The following is an 8681-nucleotide window of genomic DNA, read 5'->3' on the forward strand; positions in this document are numbered from 1 at the left end:
CCGAAATACCGCCGCGGTCGCTGCCCCCCAAATTGTAGTGCCCTAAAGGTTTGCGCCGGCCCTGTGGATACACTTAAACCCTTACCAATTACACTCTAATGCATGAAAGGTAACTAGATTTGGTCTTTCTCATAAGGGTATGTGTGTCAGGAGGATACTGTTGAAAACATTTTTTGTTCTGGAGACAATTAACAGAATAGAGTGTGTCAGCCCCAAATGTCTTCTAAATAGTTTGAACCACATCTACCCATGTCCCACACCTTCTCTTTGGGCACATGCTCCCCAGGGCAGATGGGTAATGAAGCATTAAGGGCTGAACGAAACATAGTTTGCCTTTTGGAATACAAACCATCCCTTCTATAAGATTATGCATGATGTTTTCTAATTACTCTTCTTCAGTAAAGACCAGGGGCCTGACTCTCGTTTGCCTTGCACCTTGTGCATTTGTTTACACCAGTGCCAAGTGCATGTTGTAAACGACTACCCAGTCAGAATGGAAGCATTTTACACCCACTGTGCTTGGGTGTAAATGACTACACAAGGGGTAGGGAAATGGAGAACCAGCCCAGTAGAAATGGTGGAAGGGGGGGAAATGGCCAAGCACTTTAACTAAGGCCTTGTCTACACCAGAGGTTCTCAACCTTTTTCTTTCTGAAGCTCCCCTCCCCCCCAACATGCTATTAAAAACTCCACGGCCCACCTGTTCCACAATAACTGGTTTTCTGCATATAAAAGCCAGGGTCGGCCTTAGGGGGTAGCAAGCAGGTCTATTGCCTGGGGCCCCATGCCACAGGGGCCCCCACGAAGCTCCATTGCTCAGGCTTCAGCCCCGGGTGGCAGGGCTCTGGGACCTGGGCTTCAGCCCTATGTGATGGGGCTTCGGCCCTATGCGATGGGGCTTCGCCAGGGGTCGGCAACCTTTGGCACGCGGCCCATCAGGGTAATCTGCTGACAGGCCGCGAGACATTTTGTTTACGTTGACCATCCGCAGGTATGGCCCACCGCAGCTCCCAGTGGCCGCGATTTGCCATTCCCAGCCAATGGGAGCTGCGGGAAGCGGCGGGCCACTGGGATGTGTCTTTCTGAACAAGGTTGTCACACTCAAGCACTGACTACACTGGCAAACCTCTGGATATCGCTCACCATCTGTCATCTGTAATGAGACAGAAGGGAGAATACAGTGATCTGTAAGGCATCCAATAACTAGCCAGAAGCTTTTAAATCAGGTCTGTGTTTCTACAAAGCTTAGCCTTATCCTAGTCCTTGCTTCCTAAAGTAATATGGTGCAGTACCAAACCAGTTTATATGTAACCATGGTATAGGAGTTGTATTTTGTTAAAATGTATAAGACCTCTTCAACTTTACCACCCCAAGCTGCAATGGTTGTAGATGGTAAAAACCCAGATACTGCAGCAAGAGGTGTTACATGTCAAGCCACCACAACACCACTCCCTCTGAATCAGTGCTGTACCAATGCAGCTGTGTGATATGGGAGGCACCATGCTGTGGGAGATGTTACCTTTTGGATGAAATGTAAAATTGAGGTCCTGACCCTTTATAGCCATTAAAAATCATCTGGAAACTTTCATAAGATTGAGGATTTTAATCCTGATCTCCTGGCCAAGATCCAACATGAAAAATTATGTTCTTCCCATTTAAAATCCCCTTGCTGTTTCAAATGGATCAAGTAGCATTCTTCCCTGCTGTGCGGTGTTAAACAACTGCCATATTCCACACCAGAGGTAGCTGCATGTCAGTGGTGAAGCAAAGTGATTCCTGTGTGAATCTATCTTATACAAAGAGTTTATAGTTAAACTGGATGCTAACGTGTTATACAGTACTAATCATTTTACATCCTCTGAATAGTTTGACCTGCAAGATCTCAGAAGCTGCCTGCTCTAACCAAAGCTGTGCCATAAAGCAAATAAAATTAATTTGGAAGTAGTGCTTATAGAGTTTCTGGGGAGGTTTTTATCCTACTCTCTAACCACAGAATTTCAATTATACCTGATATGCAGACACCATTTTCATCTGTCGGGAGAAAAGGAATATTAATCTGTAGGAATTTATTTTTCTGTACATTTTTAATTCAACAAGCTTCGAAAGGTGTAACTCTACAGAAGTCCGTGGAGCCCCACTCATTTACACCAGCTCAGACTCTGGCCCAATATTTCCAACTTCTATTTCACTATCTGTAAATGGAGGGGAAAGTACTTATGGGCCTCAAATGTATTATGAGGCTTAATTAATGTTTGTGAAACATATAGGTGTTACAAATACTAAGTATTAGTACTAATAAATCAGGGTGATGTCTTCTTCTGCGGTAGGATCTACATAAAGGGAGTTGTACGTGAGAAAATCTCTTTAATGCAGATGCTGCATCTGAGAAAGATTAGATGGGCATAATGAGCTGGTAAGGCTACAGACCCATGTCATTAGGAATGAGATGAGAATACTGTCACTGTGCCTCAGTGGGTCACAACTGAGAATACCAAATTCAGGACAAGCTGCTAGGAAAAAGGGCAGACACCCCAAATCTGGTGGTTATTCTTCCATGATATATACCAAACCAGCAACAAATGTAAACTTCTGTCTCACCACACTGGCTAACAAGAAGTCAGAAATGCAGCCTCCTTAAGTATTCCAGTCCTAGATTCAACACCCTGACCCTAGATTTAATGATGAGTGTTTATTTAAAACCAATTTCATCAAACAAAAGGGTTCTTCTCATTCCAAAGGACCAGCCACATACCCAGGTCAATATATAACTCAGATATTACCCAATAATCATGCTTACAACCAATTCTTATTAACTAAACTAAGATTTATTTAAAAAGTAGAGAAAGAGAGTATTGGTTAAAAAATCAGTATACATACAGACATGAGTACCATTCTGAGATCAGTTTTATAGTAGAGATGGTGGGCTTTGTAGTTGTTGCAAAGAGATCATTCAGAATTAGTCCATAGGTTATAGTCCAATGTTCATATTCAGGGTGATCCAGGTGGGACTGGAGATCTCGGTTTAATGAATAAAGGCCTGTTCAAAGACTCCCCACATACAAATTCCATCCACATTAGAGGGGGTTACACTGATTTTTAACTATATCAGTACTATACCTCTCCCCATCCCTGATATGGATGCAGTTATACCAATGAAGCTTATTCCTATAAGTTGAGGGAAACAAGCTATACCGGTATGAGGCTATTTTGTACTGGTATCACTGTGCCCACCAGGCATTGTGCTGATTTAGTAAAAAAATAAATCCCACTCCAATTGAAAAAGTTAAATTGGTACAAAAACTGTAGACCATGGATTGAGAGCCTAGAACACTTGAGCCTGGTTCCCCACTGCTATATACTAGGGTCACTGACATCTAAGCAAAGTGGATGTAAAATGCTGCCTGCTCATATGGGAGAGGTTTACACTTGCTTTTCTTAAAGGCATTATAGAGACTGACTCCCACTAACTCGCCATGTATCAGAGGGGTAGCCATGTTAGTCTGTATCCACAAAAACAATGAGGAGTCCGATGGCACCTTAAAGACTAGCAGATTTATTTGGGCATAAGCGTTCGTGGGTAAAAAACCCACTTCTTCAGATGCAACTGAAGAAGTGGGTTTTTTACCCACGAAAGCTTATGCCCAAATAAATCTGCTAGTCTTTAAGGTGCCACCGGACTCTTTGTTGTTTTTGTTAACTCGCCATGTGTAATTTAGGCCTAATCCACAGTTAAAAACTAGATTGACCTAGCTACATCGCTCAGGGCTATGAACATTTTTGCACCGTGAGTGTTGTTGTTAGGTTGACCTAAACCCCAGTGTAGATGCAGCCAGGTCCAATGGAAGAATTCTTCCATCAACCTAGCTACCGTGTCTCGGAGTGGTGGATTGACTACATTGATGGAAAAATCCACTCCATCAATGTAGGAAGCATCTACACTATGGTACTAAGCAGCACAGTTCCAGCACCATAGCTGGGCCGCTGTAGTACAGACATGGCCTTAATCTCTCTATGCCTCAATTCCTCCATTGGCAAAATGAGGCTCAATCATACTTCGATAAAGTGCTGAGACCCCCACCAAAGGGAGACCATTAGGAAATAATAGGGCAGAAAAACACCAGAGGGGGTAGTTAATAAATCAAATATGAGCTCATAATGCAATGCCTTTGCCAGCCAGGGCTGTATGCACAACACAAAGGGATCTCTTGTATGACAAAGTTACTATGAAGCAGTTTATTAGAGCCTGGGAAGGACTACTCTTGTAATTCTGCATATGCTACGGGGCTCATTGAAAATGGAAATTGACAAGTTGTTGACCGTTCTGAGATGATGAAGGGACTAGAGGAGATGACATCTGAAGAGATGGAACTTAATGTATATAACCAGGAGGCATTAAGGGAGGTGAACAGAAGGTAGGAGTGGGATTTGTTCCTGTAGGTGATGGTGGTGACATAAGGAGTAGCGGTATAAAGCTAAAGATGGGAAGTGTGAGGTCTTGTCTTGAGAGAGAGAGGGATAAATGACCTAGATATGTTCAGAAATAGGGTAGATAATATCCTAGTGGGATTAATAATTCAAAGAAGATCCTGCTCCCAAGGCTGCCAGGCAGGAGGCTGGGACTGGAATGACCCTGCTGATCCTTTCCAGCTCAGATCATCTATTATTCTGTAACTTGAAGGTGTCCAAACAATGTGACACTGAGAGATACATTGGTAACTTGCCAGGAGCCAGAGACCAATGCCTAATTTGCACATACATTAATGTAATCAAATGTATGCACAATTCTAGCTGCTTGTACTACTCTCTGCCTTGATAGCTGATAGAAATTGTTGCCTGTTTGAATTTGCTGGCAATAAACACCTGCAATTAATCAGATTTACCCTCACTCTACCATTATGGAGAAAGGGCTGCCATGAGCTACATATTAGGTTTATAGGGAGTGGCAAATTTGATCTTCAACCCATGCAATAAGGACTCTACTAACACTGCTTTGTAAATTAAACCTGGGATCATCTTATGCATTGATGCTTCATAGACAAATGGAGAAGCTATGAAAGAGACTGATGTTTTCCCAGATGCCATTATACTTAAAGTATAGGAAATGACACTGATTTATTTTTAAATATTTAACTCTCTTAATACTACAGGCTAAATTCTCAAATAACATCCAGATCCAACTATTCTGGGTGGGATGGGCTGTATATCAGGGCCATAAACATGCAGATCATGCTCCCTAATCTCCTTGATGGCTCCTAGCCTAGACAACATTAGGAGTGGAGTGGTGTGATAGATCCATGGATTCTAAAGAAAGCTAGGAGTATAGGAATGGGCTGCTGGGCACTCTCTTCCCCATTTTCTTGCTTCTGGCTTTAGGATTTTCTAGTTGGCCAGAATTTGTCCCAGATTTGTTAAGAGAGCTGCTTAACTGAAAAAATATCAGAAGCTGTTTTATTTCCTCTAACTCTTACAGAGTTTATAGTGCATTTTAAATTTGTTTCACCTTTTTCTGACTATAGCTCTTTTCTGAATAATGTTACTAAAAGTGTATTTCAAAAATAAGTAAATAAAATGTAATGAGTGGTGCGCCAGATTCAGTGATGGACATAAATTTGTTTGCAAATGAAAATGTAATGTTTTTTTCTGAAGTTGTAGCTTATTTCCCTCTCTCTAGGACTTTATATAGCACATTATCATAATACTACCACCCAGAAGGCACTAGTGCTGAGAGCTGCACTAGGAATGCTGCAATACCTACCCAGAAGGCAATGCAACCAAACCGGTTTAGAATAATCCTAATGTGGACATGAAGCAGAAGCACAAGCCATTTTAAATACTAGGCTATAATCTAGGCTAGTATGGATGCATTAAACTAGGGGTTCTCAAACTGGGGGTCAGGACCCCTCAGGGGGTTGCGAGGTTATTACAGGGGGGGTCACGAGCTGTCAGCCTCCACCCCACACCCCGCTTTGCATCCAGCATTTATAATGGTGTTAAATATATTAAAAAGTGTTTTTAATTTATAAGGGGGGTCACACTCAGAGGCTTGCTATGTAAAAGGGGTCACCGGTACAAAAGTTTGAGAACTACTGCAGTAGACCCTTTAAGGTTTGATCGATTATAATGTGAACAGTTCTGTCCTCTAGCACCAATTCCTGCAAAGATACTGCAACACTGCTATTCAACCCATGGCTCTTCACAGTCCCTAAATTTGAACAACAACCTATATGATGTTGATGTAGCAGCTGCATTGAAGGAAAAGAAGCCACTTTAAATACTGTTTGTATGATTTGCATTAATGTAGCACCCACTAGGTGCTTTCCAAATGTGTAATAAGATGGTTCCCTGCTCCAGAGAGCTCACAAGATGACATGCAAGTGTCACCTTCACACAAACACACCCAGCTCTGTAACAGTTGGCAATTGCTTGTAGGCATCAAAAGTCTTAAGTCTGCAAACCTATAAAAAACATCTCACAGTAGGCTGACCAGATAGTAAGTGTGAAAAATCAGGACAGAGGGTGGGGGGTAATTGGCACCTATATAAGAAAAAGCCCCAAATATCGGGACTATCCCTATAAAATCGGGACATCTGGTCACCCTATCTCACAGCCACCTAGGGCTTTAGTTGTACCAATTAGTTGCAACTCCTGGGAATAAGTTCTTTAGCTCAGCTCCAATTGAACTGATGTATTCTTTAGTGGGTTTTTTTCTAATGATGACAGGAAGCGGTGAGCATTGCAGCTGCAGTGAGTTCACCAATGCTTTCCCCTCTATCCTACTGTGCAAGCCTTGCTTTGGGAGTTACTCAGAAGCCACTGGACACAGAAATAGTTCTGGGCACATAGGATATAATTTGGGTGGGAGAAGGGCTGGTTTTTGCACCAGCTCAGGGGGAGGGGAGGAGCCTGCTGCTCTCCCACCCAGTTCAGCTCATCATTATCCTCCAGAGCCTGCACCGCTGCTGGGAAGGGCAATCACTGGAACTCTGGAGGCAGCTGCATATTAATCATTATTAATGCAGCCTTGCAAAACTGTCCTTAAAGTGTATTGGCCGCAGGTAGACTATGATTGATTCTCCATGCCTTTCCCATGGGGAGGGATTATGATAGGGGAAGAGAAAACTAATTATTTTTACTCTAATAGGCAAATAGAATTTTGCAAAGGTGTGATAATTATTAGCATTTACAAGACGCTCTAATCCAGGGGTCTCAAACACGCAGCCCATGGGGTGATTTTCTGCGGCCCGCGAGCCCCTCGCAGTCCCCCAGTGTTTACCAGAGTGGCAGCCAGACATCCACCAGGAGCAGGGCATGCTCCCTGGCAGCTCCAGGAAGAGGCTGGAAGGGGGGACAGAGGGGCTGTGTGTGGCTGTTGCTTTAGGCAGCGCCCCCAGCAGCTCCCATTGGCCGGGAACGGGGAACCGCGGCCAATGGGAGCTGCTGGAGGCGGTGCCCCAAGCAACAGAAACACACAGCCCCTCCGCCCCACATTCCAGCCTCTTGCGAGGGCAGACAGGCAGGGAGCCTGCCCTGCCCCTGGTACGCGCCGGGCCAGATCCTGCCCCCCGAATCCCTCCTGCAGCCGAACCCCCTGCCCTGAGCCCCCTGCCACACCCTGCACCCTGACCCCCTGTCTCACCCCTCCTGCATCCCAACCCCCTGCCTCACCCCGCACCCCTCCTGCATCCCAACCCACTGCCATGACCCCCATGCCGCACCCCTCCTGCACCCTGACCCCCTGCCGTACCCTGCACCCTGAGTCCTGCCCGGAGCACCCTGCCGCACCCTGCACCCCGACCCCCTGCCCTGAACCCCCTGCCACACCCTGCACTCCTCTTGCACCCCAACCCACTGCCCTGATCACCCTGCTGCACCCTGCACCCCTCTTGCAACCCAACCCCCTGCCGCACCCTGCACCCTGACCTCTTGCTGTACCCCTCACCCCTCCTGCACCCCACACTCCAACTCCCTGCCCTGAGCCCCCACCACACCCCACACCCCTCCTGCACCCCCAGTGGGCAGGGAGGGGGCAGAGTTGGGGTGGGGATTTCGGGGAAGGGGTTGGAATGGGGGCAGGGAAGGGGTGGGAAGAGGCGGGGCCTCATGGAAGGGGTGGAGTGGGGGCAGGGCCGAGGGCAGGGGGGGAGGTGTCAATAATGCGGCCCTTGAGCCAATGTACTAGTCCTCATGTGGCCCTCATGGTCATTTGAGTTTGAGACCCCTGCTGTAATCACAGTAGGATGTGCTTATGTGTGTGGTTAAACTATGCAGCTGCTGCACACCTCTAAGAGTTGCAGGCCTAATACTTCATGGCTGAAATTCTTTCATCTCTATCTCATCCTAATCTAAGTCAAGACAGTACTTGGGTGGGAGACCAGGTAAAATCCACATGGTGCAGGAAGTGGCGTTGAAGAGTGCTGCTTACTGTCCCCTTTCAAAAATAACAGGAGTACTTGTGGCACCTTAGAGACTAACAAATTAAATTTGTTAGTCTCTAAGGTGCCACAAGTACTCCTGTTATTTTTGCGGATACAGACTAACACGGCCGCCACTCTGAAACCTGTCCCCTTTCAGTGAGTACTGACCCAATGCCCCAGCTTGATAGTACTATATTCATTCAGCCCTGAAGCAAAACCCACTTTACAGACACCACATTAGCGCCTGCGCAGTAGACCTGTCCCCAG

The sequence above is a fragment of the Emys orbicularis genome, chromosome 1 (genome assembly GCF_028017835.1).
Source record: "Emys orbicularis isolate rEmyOrb1 chromosome 1, rEmyOrb1.hap1, whole genome shotgun sequence".
Lineage (NCBI taxonomy): Eukaryota > Metazoa > Chordata > Testudines > Emydidae > Emys > Emys orbicularis.